This window comes from Pagrus major, chromosome 5 (assembly GCF_040436345.1).
Source record: "Pagrus major chromosome 5, Pma_NU_1.0".
NCBI classification, from domain to species: Eukaryota; Metazoa; Chordata; class Actinopteri; order Spariformes; family Sparidae; genus Pagrus; species Pagrus major.
Window position 1 is genome coordinate 35,702,840 of NC_133219.1, and position 13,661 is coordinate 35,716,500.

Sequence of the window (13,661 nt, forward strand, 5' to 3'; positions counted from 1 at the left end):
ACACAAAGTCCGATGTTACTTGCTGTCTTCTTATAGCTTTTGTGCCATGCCATCTCCTCCTGACAACCGCCATACTAACGATTCAGCTTAGTTATGCAGTGACAGCTTTGACTAATGAACAGGCATGACACAAGATGCATGTGTGTGTGTGTGTGTGTGTGTGCAAACTACCACATCCCATTCTTCATCCTCTCATTACTCTTAAAACCTTTTATTTTTCCCTGCAGAGCGCAATGCTTTTTTTAGACTGTATTTCCATATTTCAGATCATTGCACTCGAGATAATATATAGTCTTAGTGTGTGGGCTAGGGCATGTGCTTGTCTGTGTGTAAGCGCATTGTGTATGTATCCCAGTGATGGTTAGTCAGTGATGGGTCTGCGTCATTTTATCTAATTTCTCATTTCTACGGGTACAAGGTTTCATTTTTAGCACTCATAGGTAAATGTTTTTGTGAGGATGGGAGATTCAGCTTTTACAGAGTTATTACAAGACATCACAGCACTACAGCACAGAATAATGCTATGTAGAGACGAGTTAAAATATATCTATATCGTGGAGAGTCAATCATTTGCCATAATTTCAAGTCAAAGCCTCTAATCATATGCTTCAAAAATGAAGAAAAAGAAGGGGGGGCTTGTGCTCTATCAATACCAATATCAAGTTTGCCTTCTTTAATTGTTAGGAATTCATCTTCTACTTCTTGTACAAAAGTTTTAAAGATCAGCTATCATCCTCGCACTTGTGTTTAATTTTCAGTTTGTGCGTTGCTTAATCTTATGCAATAAAACAGATCGCTAGTATTTAAATGAAAAGTGAACACGGCGTTTGTTTGCTTGTTTTCCTCCCAGAATAGACCATCTATGTCATTCTGTGTCATAAGCACAGCTGGTGTCTCATCATAGAGCTTGATAACCATCTGTCTGATTTTAGTAGTGGAGGTATGGCTCGTGTCATAAGGCCTTAATGAGGTTTTAGACAGGTCTTCAATATAGATGGAATGGCAGAAGGAAACCATATGGGTCCCATTCGCTTCCTATTCACACTTTATAGGCAGCAGTTAGTCTAACAATTTGCTGACAGCTACAGTTTTCTGCTGTGTTTTGTAGCCTTGTATATGTTGCTTTCTCCTTTATTTCACTCCATCCTTGCATTATTTGCCTATTATCGCGTTGTCATCTCTTTTTGCCCTCCTTGATGCTTACTTTCTTGCCCTGTCTATTGTCTTTTGATGCCTGATGCTCTGCCTACTCTCTTCTTCCCACGGTTCAAAAAACTCGATCCTCCCTTACATCAATTACATCCACTATATCCTTAGCAAGTGCTTTATTTGTCTACTTTAATCTAACAGCCTCAGTTCTCTCATTTCATTACATCTCATGTGACATTTACATGAAGAACTAAACAGCTAATCTGATTTTGAGGAGCATTCGTGTGAGAGGATTAGACTCCAGTTTAGATCTACAGTAGAGCTTAAACCCAAACCCCTTTAAGCCTCACTGTAACTGTCTCCCTGTGATTTATATACACTAGTCATCAGTAAGCTGTCTGTGCTGTCTGGCAGGTTTAAGGGCCTGTATAAACACTGACACCCACAGCTGGGTCCCTCCTGAACCACCAGCCTTCCAGCAGAGGAGATGGCCTGGTTGAGTTAATGCCCAGTCCTGGCCCTCCTCACATCTTACTGAGCTTCGCTCTCCTCATCCTCCCCCTGGCCGCCTGCCTGGCTGACTGTCTGCTTGGCTCCTAAAATCATCACCTGCTACTAAACAGCTGTCCATAACCAAACACACACTAAACACACAGCTGCTGCGTCAAATGGGCACATGCCAACACCTGCATATGCGTGCACGCACACACATGCAATGTGCAATACACACAGCTGCTGGCCACAGCTGGTGCCCATACTTTGGACAGAGAAATGTACATGTAGGCATGCACACGCACACACTGGACACAGCTGCTTACCACATGTGCCTAATTTACACACGAGGAGAGGGGTGAAGAGAAAGAGAGGCCGAGAGGGACTGATTAACTGAGAGAGAGAAAACATACAGATGTGGAGCAAGACAGAGACAGAATCTCAAGTACACTATAGAGGGAGAGAAAAGAAAAAAAAAATAGATAAAGACACTATCAAATTAAAGGACCAGACCCTGTCTGATTTCACTTACTCTAATCCAATCAAAAAAGGGCAAAAAATGTAATTTGTTTAAATACTGATCTCTATTCTGGTCAGTGCCACAGGTCCACTGGTGTCTGCTGACGATTCCATTATTCTCAAGATAAATAAATACAAACGGGGTCGAGTCTCTCACACGCTGCTGAAGATTTTCAAAAGCAGGTCAATACAAATGAAATTTTACAGATGGAGCATTGGCTGATTCTGACACTAGACTGAAAAGGTGCATCTGAAATGTATCAAAGTTATGTTAATTTACATCAAGTAGTGTATAAAAGCTGCTACCTTTCTAAATTTGCATTTGTGCGATCTGTTTCTTTAAACATGACACCGGATTTAAGACAGAGATAGACAGACAGACAACACATGAAAGAAGACATTATCTCCTGCGTGGATGCGCCAGAGAAAAAAAGAAACAACAAATCACTCTAGCTTACTCAAAACAATAAATAGAGTAAAGACTGACTCAAATATGGATTTTTTGCTATGCGACTCTGAAACAGGGCAGCAGTTGGTGCTTGTTTGTTCACATAAAACAACACATGTTCAAAGGGACAATGTGTAAGATAAGGCCAGAATTGTAGTTTCAAACATTCAAAAAGAATAACAATGTTGTTACGTCAAAGACATGTATGCATTGTGTTGTGGAGGTGTCTTATGAAATTAACATGCTAATCAGCTAGCCTCCACCTGTCTTATCTGGTACATGTATTACCACCTGTACCTCAAACAGCGATAGTCTGATATCTCCCGGAGTTTGAGCAGAGAGATGTATGCTAATGGAAAGGTCTAAATAAACTCACAAAATGTCAAGAAAGGACACATTTTCACATGTGTTTTCCTTACTAAACAGAAAAATTAAACTGTACAGCTTTTGAATTCTTGTTTCTCTCATTTACAGAACCAAGACAGGCCTAACTGCCCTATTGACTCATCAAAAATATAACTGGACATACACCAAAACAGTCTTTGTTTCCATTGAAATAAATCACCAGCTCTACATGCTGTTGATGCCTGACTCTCGCTACTCCGCCGCTGCACTCCTCTGCCTTCCCTGCCTGCTGTGTCTTCTCGTCCCAGGAATCATAGCCGGGCCAGTGATGTTGTAGAATACCTCGGTTCTGTATCCCCTGTTGTCGAACTGACATCCACTGGTCTCTGAGGTTGTGGTAAGTCCATGTCTGGTGTCCAGTCGTGTTCACTTGGAGGCTGCCGAGCCTGGATGAGCTCAGCCCTGTTTCCCACAGTGATTCCCCCCATGACCCAAGCTTGCAGTCCAGGCAGAGTCCAGTCAGCTAACAGGGCCACTAGCTACATGGCTAATTGACCTAATTAGTGCTTAAAGTGGTCAAAAACTCCTCCAGGGAACCTTTGGCCAAATCTTAACCATGCTGTAGCAGTGTCAGATAAGGAAACACTCATATGAAAAGTTTTTATAATGGTCATATTGACAAAGGCCCTATTTTTTAATGTTTACTTGCAGGTATGAGCATAGCAGATTGTACACTAATTACAGTGGCGGTTCAATCCCTACCCTCTCCTGTCCACACGTTGGAGTGTCTTTTGACAACACAATGAACCCCAAATTGCTGCCAATGGTCAGGCACGCATGGTAGCTCGCTGCCATCAGTGCGTATGTGTGTGTGTGTGTGTGTGTGTGTGTGTGTGGGAATAGGTGAATGAGAGGCAAATTGTAAAGCGTATTGGATAAAAGCGCTTTATGAAAGCAACCATTTACCATTTAAATGGCGACACTGCATACAGCAAACTAATGAAGCATACAGTAGGTATTGACTCTACAGAGGCTTGCTCTGGAGTCGTGAGAATGCGCGAGAAATCATGTAGTGTTTATCCACCTTCGCTTGTAAAATGTCTTTTATTTCGAGTCACAGGCTGTTTTTGAGGAAGGGCTGTTTTTCAGCTGACTTGTTTTATAACAGCAAGACAGCAGGGAGGTAACAATAACCAGGACTTCACAGCAAGCGAGGAAGACAAGGAAAGAGAGAAAAAGAATTTCACCGAGCGTATGTGATCTTTTCCTCCAAGCAATAACTTAGAGAGCATCCACACATCATAAAATCTGAAAGTGCAACACAGACAAGTTCTCCATCTGTGCCCTATCACACATTTTAAGACTCGCTTGTTCTGTCTCTCTTTTCTCTTGTCTCTTCCTCTGTTGCTCATGCATGCATCCAACCATTTATTCCAGTCGCTGAAGCTCTCCTTTTATTGTCTACGTGGTCCCTACTTTCACTCATCTCTTACTTCACCTCCCCTGCACCTCCCAGTTGCGTCTTTGTAAATCAAAACAGATTTGAAACTACGCACTTGAGCTATTAAAAGATGTCAACATTATATTTTTAATTAGATATGAATCACTTAATCTGAATCTGTCCCATGCAAGGCAGGAAATTAAGCTCAGAACAACTTAATTAGAGGACAGGTGAAGTCAAAAGTGAGCATCAGTCATTAGCAAGAGGCAAATTAAAAATCTTGTAAAAGATTAATACTCAGAACTCCATTAACATACAGTGTTTTGTTGACGCATTCATCCATAAAGACTCTGTGGCTCTACAACAACAACATCACACTACTTCCTTTATGGCTCCCTATTGGAGAAATTACAACATCCACCAGAGGCCTTTGTCATTTTGGGGCATTTGTTGAAACAACCAGTGTTGTTGAAGAGTATGGTCTCTAAACTGCTGTATAATCTTTCAGCATATTAATACTCTGCCTTGATTTTAATCACCCAGTGGCCTTTTTCCAAGCACCACCATCATGACAAAGATTAGTTAAGAGAAGAAAATAATTAGTATGTCATTCGCTGTGTGCAATTCTTCAATACTGTGTAGGCGTCATGAAAATTGCAGCCTCTAGAAGTCACTGGTAGAACTTGTTCTTTTATCTTTCTGTCGATCATCATCTATCACGCAGCCTTTCTCTATCTCTGTTAGCTGATTAGGCCATTATATAATCTGAGCATCAGACTTCAATAAGACCCAGCAAGCTGTTTGAATCAGGGACTTTCTTTCAAAAAAAAAAGTCAGAGACTCACAACGCTTTTAATGGACAGCAATTTAACGACAATTCAACTGAAAAGTAAAGTGAGGAAAATAGTGAATAGAAGCCCAGACGGAGGCACTTAAGAGGTCAGACAATGGCTTAAAATAGTCTGTAAATAATACGTCTACAAGTAAAAGGGAGACGTACTGTGCTGTGGATCAGGCAAAAGCACTGGACCTACAGCTTTTACTTCAAACACTTTTATACTCATAATTCACTCTGAAACGGCCCCTGGAGACACACAGGGTAGAATACACAAAAAAGGTTGTCTTTAAATTATTTAAATAAAATATAGATGACATTTTTCACAGAAAACACCTTGTTGCATCAATGCTTTTCTGTTTTTCAGCTTTTATGAATACACACACACTCACAGAGAGTTCAAGTAGTGGGTTGATCACTGAGACCTGTCACGAGTCAGCCGGCATTCATTGCATTAGGTGATTTTTTTTTTTTTACAAGGACAGTGTTCAGCATTTAGCATTTTATTTGGTTGTCTCACCACTCTGCTTCACAAGTTGTGACGGAGACGAGCAGGTCATCTGTGGGTTGGCTTTTGATTATTTTGATGGCGTTAGTGTCACAAGGTTTTGCCCCTCTACCCCAGAGACCAGGCATGGTAAACTATATTTGTCCAGGGCCAGATTTTTCTAAGTAGACACTGTGAGGGCTGGATTCATTTCCTTACAAAATTAAAGGCATTTTAATAGCTTATATCCGTGTGAACAGAGTCCTAAAAACCATGAGAAATCCCTAAAGACAACTAAACAGAAAACGCTCAGAGACCTCTGTCAAGGAGGCAGTCAGTGCTTCATACAAAAACCGAAAGGGCACCTACCAATAATTGACTCTTTTTCTCAACAAAAAACTCCTCTTCGCAGGAAGCAAACAAAATTACTCAGTTTGAGACTCAATACAAGAGTTGGCCAAGGAAAATAAACCCAGGAGATGTCTCTTGAAATGTCTCGGCCGTGCACTGGTGTCAGATCCAGGAAGTGGCTAGCCTGGGAGCTGGGTGGTTTTAAAGGTTGGGTCCACGGAGTAGAAAGGATGGAGTTGGATCTGATTCTGTAGCATGGGTCAACCATGAACTGCAGACCTTTTGGCTAATTTCCTGGGGTTTGGCAAGCTAATTGACAAGCTTATCATTCTCAGGATGGACTGGGCCTTTCCCACTGGCAAGTAATGTTAGATGCCACATTTTCTGAATTTAATAATACTCTGCGTGTTGATAGGGAGGCTTTGGCAGGCCGGATGTGGCACATGGTTATTGAGATAGATCACAAAGTCAATTTTAGAGGCAGTAGCAGAGGCAGTAGCAGAGGCAGAGACTGCGGCCACTTGTGACTTTTAACACAGTGCTGTTTTCTGTCTGAATGCCCAGTTAGTGCAAAAGGAGTAGTGTTTCTTCTGTCTTTCAATAGAGCGAAGTCTATTTGGCTTAAATATTATCCTAAATATTAAAGTTAAACTATTCAAAATACAGTTTCACTATCACTTTAAGTGGCGATAGGTAGCTAGATGGTTAAATCAGCTGACAGAGAGGCAAGCGGCCACATACACACATTAGCAAACTGACTGACTCATGCACAAAATAAATAGCATTGCCTGTCATTTTCTTTTTTATTCTGTTTACAGCTAAGAGAAAATGAAAGCGAGTGGGCAGGGTGAAGAAGAAACCAAAAGAAAGAAAATGGGAGTAAAAAGCTCTTGTCAGAGAAACTAGTCAATATAGCTACTGGATATGACAGCACCACCGCTCTGCTCCCCCCTCCCCCCCCCAACTCTCTTCTTCAAATCTCTCTATCCATCACGTTTATGAATTGTTCAGGCGAATATTGAGCAGAGCATGATGGGAGTGTTACTGTCTGAAGCCTCAGGGTGGAAGTGTCACTAAGCACTTCTTCTCATTCGGTCACTTAATTGTGCATGTGTGTGTCTCCTCTATATGTGGTACTTTACTGTTAATGTGTATGCATGCGTGCATATAAATACTGTATGTACATTCTGATTGGATAAATACATGTGTATATTTGTATATGGATACATTTTGACTGGGTCACTTCCTCTGCATGTGCTCTAGTGTATGCGACCACGCTTGAATTCTCACAGGGACTCACATCATCATCATTACCCTGACAGCTGACAGTAAAATCCATATCAAATCTATAACTCCATTTTCCTGTTTTTGTTCCTTTTCTTTCATCACTCGACTCCCTTGTCTCCCATAAATAGAGGCCGCACCATGACATGCCATTAGCTGTCCATGGATATTTCATAAAAATGCAATGAAACCCAGAGACAAAAAGTCAATAAGTGACAAACCCTCGGCCACTGCATATTTTCCTATTCAAGATACTTATATGTATCTTGCCTATGGCGTTACCTTCCATGGAGCTGTCACACACTTTGTCTGACTCAAATGGCTTTTACTTATTTATCACCTTTATCTCTCTAGGGGAGACTGAAATGTCTCACTTCTGCTCATTGCTTCTGTCTTTCCATCGTTCTTTCTTTCCGTCTTCATTATGTTTTTCTCTCTGTGTTGTCGGCCTCTCTTTCAATCTGTCCCTCATTCCTTCTTCTCTCTGTTTCACGCCCTTTCATTTTCAGTTTAATTTCACCTCCTTGCCTTCATTTTGCAGAGCAGGGGGTGATGCTGCTCTTCAGTTTGATAAATGTATGTTTAGCAAACACTCTAATTATCTTAACCCAAGCTAATAAGATAGATAATTACACATTATACACAGAGGCTTTCTCTCTCTTTCTTCTCTTTGCCTTTCCTTCATTCCCTCCCACTGCTTCATCCATTCAGTTTCATCTCCCCTCTCTTTTTGTGTCTTCTTCATTGTGTGTGGCTCTATTTCTGAGAGCAATGTGGTGTTTTTCCACTTGTAATTGACATTATTGAGGTTTCCCTTGACTGCGTCAGGCCTTGTGAGAGATGTCTGTCTGTCTCTGGACCAGAAATACAATACAGTCGCTACTGAATAGGATTTTCGTGTTGGACGTGACTTTTATGAATGCGACCGGCACTGGAAACAGGTAGGAGGGAAAACACAAGAGTCCAGTCTCCACAGAGCCCACACAGCTCCTACTGAAGTTACATTTTTCCGGAGTTGCACAATAACAATCGCTGGACTCTATTCACCTTTAGAGCTACCTCACATAAAGCAACTCCTAACACAGATGCATTATTCGGCCTTCACAATAAACAATTTTTGTAATCAAATAACCACGATTCCAGCATATGTGCCTTATTGCCTGTCAATCCAGGTTATAATTGTGCATTAGTAAGTAATCAGTGACTGTTCGACAAGACACTGCTAAAAATACTTTATATTTGTTGCCATAGCAGTGGAAGTCAGCGGATTACCTCTACAATCAACAGAGAGAGTTGCCAAGTGAAGGATGGAAATGTCTCCTGTGTGAGGTGCCTCCTTTTTCTATTTGTTTTTATTATTATTTCCACACCGGTGGAGTATTATGAATCCTGCTTCCAATCACTGTCAGTGGTAAATGTAATAAAAGCCATGTTTCAATATCGTCTGTCTGATTCCATCAAGCCAGTTACACACTGAGGAAGGAGAATTATGAAGTGTTATTCATTGTCAGCGTCACAGATATTAGTGCAGATAAACTGGAAATTTGTTTGACTGGCAGAGACATTATTACTTGGATACATCTGCTTAAAATGAGATGCCTTGAGCCATCAGACAAGCTTAAAAAGAACTGTGCATTGCAAATACTTGGCTTTTGTATCAGAGTAAACCTGAAAATGTTTATATTTGTATTTGCTGATGTTATTGAGGGTTTATGAGATATTTTAAAGAAGTATTACTCATCAAACTTATATGAAAACTTTTATTATTTTTTGAGTTATTTTTAAAAATGTGATATCAGGAACTATAAATACTCGTACAATATTATCCTGTATATTATGATGTAGTGTTGTTTGAGTGAACCCTTCATTTCACACTTGATTCCCTGTATTTGCCTATCAATCACATGTAAACAAAGTACTGTATGTGTAAATTATAACTAGATTAGCATTTTTGTATGTGACTGGTAGGTAAGACAACAACCTGCATGATCCCACACTACTTCAGGACAAAATCGATCGATGACCCAATCCCAATGTCCACAGACTCACGTTCTTTGAGGCACGTTCCCGGGAAGTCTGTGAGGGCTTAGGGCTGTCTCACTGTCAAATCGTTGAAGTGCATCAAGGCTCACTCGCAGACATTTTGAGCCCTGTATGGCCACTTTCTGTAAGTCTGCATTCCTGCAGACTTTGCCAGAGGGAATTACCCACAGTTCATAGTGTTGTAATGTTTGCCACAGGGTTACCTTGGGTCACCACGGGGAGCCCGAAGATATTCCAGATGTTGGCGCTCTCGAATATCTGATTATATTCATTATTCTATACGCAAACATTTTTATTTAAAACATTTGATCTGACATTTTCTCCTAGAACTGATTCTCTACTTAAAGTAACTCCACCAATTTTACACATTAAAGTGTGTTTACAGGTCATGGGGAGTACTACTACTGCATTTATGTACTATGAAGGAAAAGTTGCAGGGAATAAAAAAGGCAATATCTGCGTTTTTGCAGTATGGATTTTAATCATTTGTTTTGGACTGTAGTAGTAGTACTCCTCAAGCCCTGTGAACACACTTTGGTGGAGTTACCCTTGAAATCACTCAGTTTATTAAAGCTTTTGGAACATTACAGAACTTATTTTCTGAAACCACTGATTGAATATGTTTCTATTTCTGGATATTTGTGCTCCTGTTTTCATGTTTTTATTATCTTTAAACATAAAATAGTCCCAAACCCACAAGGTGAAATGAAATGTAGCATTCCTATTAATACCATTTTGGCCCCTTGAAGCCTACACTCAATCAAACATTAACCAGGTGACGTCAGCAAGTCTGAGAGCGTTCAGGGATTTCGGCCTTCGGTGGGACATTGGGATTGGGTCCATGTCTTTTGTTTGGATTGTTCTGATTGAGAGATCCCTAGTGCCAGGAAATACGTAACTGTGCTTTTAACTCACTGCCCACAATTCACTGAAGTGCACTTATAAGTGAAAGTGCACTTATTAAAGCTATTGGTAACACCTCATAATTGAACCAATGTCCTTGCCATTGACAATCTCACTGAGTAAAACAATAACCAGCCATCAAGACCTCGATTCATCTCGACATCATTGGCAGCAGAACAAAATCGACCACAATGACGAAAGACAGAAACACATTGGTAAAAACTGACTGACCTGCAGACAAAACAGCCTGTCCAGCCTCTCTGCTGTCGCTTCAAGGGACAGGGCAATATTTCACTGATCCATAGACGAGAGGAATTCCACTGCCTCAGGGTAAAACACAGGTCCAAATTTAATTCCACTCTTATTCTTTCCCAGCGCTGCCTGGGGGTATCCCACGACCTCCACAACAGAAAGGTCATTATCGGGACGGCTTGGCCAGGAGGAAGGAGGAGAAGGAAAGAGATGGAGAAGGGGGAATGTGGAAAGTGGGGTAGTAGGAGGAAGGATAGAGGGATGAGAGGACAAGAAGAGAAAGAGAGTGAGAGTGAGAAAATAAGAAATAAAGAAGAAATAATACTGAAAAAGAGCAGTGGATTAGAGAACTCTCATTTAAGTTAAGCTCTACTCATAGTTGTCTCTTCTTTCAGATCTGTTATCTCTCAACAACGTGTCTGATTCTGATTCTTTCTTCTCCTCAGACAGGTAATCAACTCCTATCAGATCCAGACCTGTAGCTAAAGTACAGATCTGACATGGCTTCAAATATTTGAACTAGTTGAGGTGTGTTTGATTTAGACTGTCAGAAATGTAAGCATCCTCTGATAGAGGGTGCACCAAAAGATAAGAAAAATCAACCTAAATAAATCGTGCCATACCTGTTATTTCAATATGTATTGAGCCAGTGTTTGGCAATCTAACCATTATAGAGATGATTTGGGAATAGGCAAATTTGAAATGTGTCAATAAAATAAATTAAATAAACTGGAATTGCCTTGAAACAAAGAAACACTGACAAACTAAAGATGTTGAATATAGACAGCAGAGCCGCTAATGGCAAAGACAGACGAAAAAAAGTAATACATATCTTCTGGTAGTCAGATAAGAGGTCTCCCCGTTGTGTTTAAAACAAGACAGCTTCTATCATTTCAACTGACATGATAAGTCTTTTATATTTCGGACTTCAAAAGCTATGCAGTGTGAATAATTCCTCCAATAAAATGTCGACCTCTACCGCTAGTTAAAGCTTTTAAGTGAAAGTACAGAGGACATAAACTTCCAAGCATGAAACAGATAATAATAATAATACATGATTTCTGCCGCTCTTCTTTTCTTTCTTTTTTCCTGTCTTACTCCCTTCACATGATCATGATTGTTTCCTGATTAGACACTTTTAATATCCGTCCCAGTGGGGAACTCACTGTTACCAGGGATACAGCCTAGGCTGCAGCGCGGTATGTGGCTAACTGTTACAGCTAAGACGTCCCTGTGTGATTTTTCATTAACTGGTCATAAAGGAGGCTCTGTGTGGAGCCATTATAAGTGGCCTCAGATCTTCTCCACAGAGCACTCAGAGGTACTACCCAGACAGAAGGAGAGTGACACTGGCAGGGATATGTGGAGGTAATATTGTGTCTCTAAAGCACAGTTCCATAAACTATTGTTTTCTTTTCAGTATTTTGCCCCATTTTCTCCAAACTCTGCATCCGTCCTTGTCATTGCTAACCATGCTGTTTGCCCGAGGAGAGCTGCAGACAGACGTGTGCTACCTCCGTGACACATGGTGCCACCAGCCGCTTCTTTTCACCTCGACCTCGCCAGCTCCCCACCCGCGATTGCGGCCAATTATGTTTGTGGGAACACAAAACCAAGCTGGAGGTGCTGCTGCTGGGAATCGAGCCAAGTTAAAGCCATTGTTAAATATTTAATCACCCTGTGCGTCTGGCATATAATGAAAGTCTACCACTGATCATTTGAACTTGCAGCCTTTCAACTTCCAGATCCATACTGTAGCTACACTGCATCAGTGCAAGACAATGTGAAACACAAACATTACGTGGACTGTGTATAGTATGGCTGTCAAGTTTTCTACTGTCTACATTAGGATTTAGTACACTGAGAGTTCAGAGTGAGCCCGATTATCCATCAGCACAATATACTGCAGCCTGACAGAAAACTACACCGAGCCATTGTCTTGAAAAATGGCAAACAGTGCAGACAGATATATGAGGTAGAGACTATTACAGAGGCGAGCAGCACCAGAATTCTCAGTTTTCTAATGAGCATCATCTGCACGCCTGATTTAATTTGTGATATGCATAAAATGTGACTGATCCACATTATCAGCACACATAAACAGCATCACACTAACAATAATGTAAACGTATAAATACACAAAAGTTGTCCAAACTGACAAAAAACTGAGTGTATAAACTGCAACAGATGTCATCCCGTCCTCATCAAGAACATTTTATGGCATAAATTTTCTGCTATGCTGGGCTCAGCAGGGTTGCTCAGGGTATAAAGTAACCCTGACCTCTCACCTCACTATATCCGAAGGCAAGAGGATTTGAAAGATTGCTGATATACAACATTAGTATGCAATTGTGATATATTTGTGTGTTACACCTGCATATTTCCTCATTCGCTGGGGCAGTAGTTCTCGATCCTGCTGCTCTGTACCCAGAGTCCTGCTGCTTTTATGTCCTACCAGGTAGTTAATTGCATTCACTCGGTGTCCGAGGTGTAAATCGCTCCCTGATTAGACAGCAGGAATGAAAACCAGCAGGACTCTGTGTCCTGATGGTGAGGACTGATAAAAACTGGGCCTGGTGAGACCTAAGCTCAGCTGTTTTCTAACTTTTGAAACATCATATTCACAAATGCACTTTTTTATTAGAAAGACTTTTAAATAACTTTCAGGAAGATAAACAGCTTAAGGGTCATTCAATACTGGATCCCTGAAGCATTTCTCTCTTTATTGTTTAAACATCGTGTAAATTATAAACCTGTTTCCTGGATGGAAAAAAAAAAAATCACATTTCCCTAGTTAGATTTATCCTGAAGAAATCTGATTTCCTGTCCATGTATACATGAAACTGGGTTTATGAAAGCCTGAAGAACTATAAATAAGTTGTCTGGTTGGAAAAACAACAAAAACTCCCTGCCAGTCTGTCACACACTCCCCAAGAAAAAGTCAGGAAGCAGCGTCTTCTATCAGTAATGCAGTTCACAAAGGCAAGCTATACTTTCAAAATAAGGTTCGATTAAACGTGTAGCATGCTTACCAAGCTACTTTCTTGAGTGAATGTGAAGGAACTCGCTTGCTGTGATGTTGCTGATGTTATGTTAGCGGTATCAACGTAGT

The 13,661-nt window shown here is 40.7% G+C and overlaps 1 protein-coding gene across 2 annotated transcripts in view; it reads right to left on the reverse strand.

Annotated features, from left to right (window-relative positions):
- stpg2 (sperm-tail PG-rich repeat containing 2) overlaps window positions 1-13,661 on the reverse strand; it is a 53,222-nt gene that overhangs the window by 15,880 nt on the left and 23,681 nt on the right. The window lies entirely within an intron of this gene.